The sequence below is a fragment of the Dipodomys merriami genome, unplaced genomic scaffold (genome assembly GCF_024711535.1).
Source record: "Dipodomys merriami isolate MVZ:Mamm:240054 unplaced genomic scaffold, mDipMer1.0.p SCAF_268, whole genome shotgun sequence".
In the NCBI taxonomy this organism is placed as follows: Eukaryota; Metazoa; Chordata; class Mammalia; order Rodentia; family Heteromyidae; genus Dipodomys; species Dipodomys merriami.
In genome coordinates this window covers 1384170-1384938 of record NW_027204137.1, presented here as the reverse complement: position 1 = coordinate 1384938, position 769 = coordinate 1384170, and the positions used below count along the sequence as shown (strand labels likewise).

Genomic DNA, 769 nt, shown 5'->3' with positions numbered 1-769 from the left:
TGAATTCTACATTGTTTTATAATATATAGGTTCATTAATAAATGTGTCCTTTCAGATTGCATTCCATACCAAAACAGTTTAAGATTCCTTTTTTACTAGGTCCTTATAGTATATTTCTTTGGAATAAAATGACAATGTTGTCTAATTTTAAAGTTTTATTATGATTATGCTATATAAAGGCCTTTCTAAGGTGAAGATTTAATACACTGATGTCAAACTTTTATTTATATGAATTACATATATTGTTACACTTGTAAATTTGTAATCAACTTTTTAATAATTGTTTTTCATTTCTTGCGTCTGAAGAATGAAAAATCTGGAATAATTCACAGATTTTCATATCATCCTTTGCAATTGCCATGTTAATCTCTGTATTGGTGTAATTTGGGTACATGTGCTGCTGAAGCATGTAATGTCCTCTAAATTTAGGTAGTTAATGATGCAATATTTATACAGGATTATATCCTTGGGTGCCTGTTTGTAACAAGGAAACCTTATTGTTCCTAACAATGCTACTGATCTTATTTCCCTAAAATTCTGTGTATAATGGAAAATAATTATATTGTTCAGTTTGTAATTTTTTTGTCAATGACTATTTTAAATCTTTTTCATTTTAGTTTAATCATACATTGAAGCATTTTTAGCTAGGTCCAAAGGGGATGGCTTTTTCAAGTACTTATTTATTCAACTGAGTTTGCTCTGTGTAGCTAACGGATTCAAAGTAAGCCTTGCTTAAGAGCTACTTCTAAACTTCTGCAGCTGAAATTTT

At 28.7% G+C, this 769-nt stretch overlaps 1 pseudogene; it reads right to left on the bottom strand.

Moving 5' to 3' along the window:
* Window positions 1-310: 310 nt before the first annotated feature.
* LOC138837252 (U6 spliceosomal RNA) lies at window positions 311-409 on the bottom strand (annotated as a pseudogene).
* Between the last annotated feature and the right edge of the window lie 360 nt (window positions 410-769).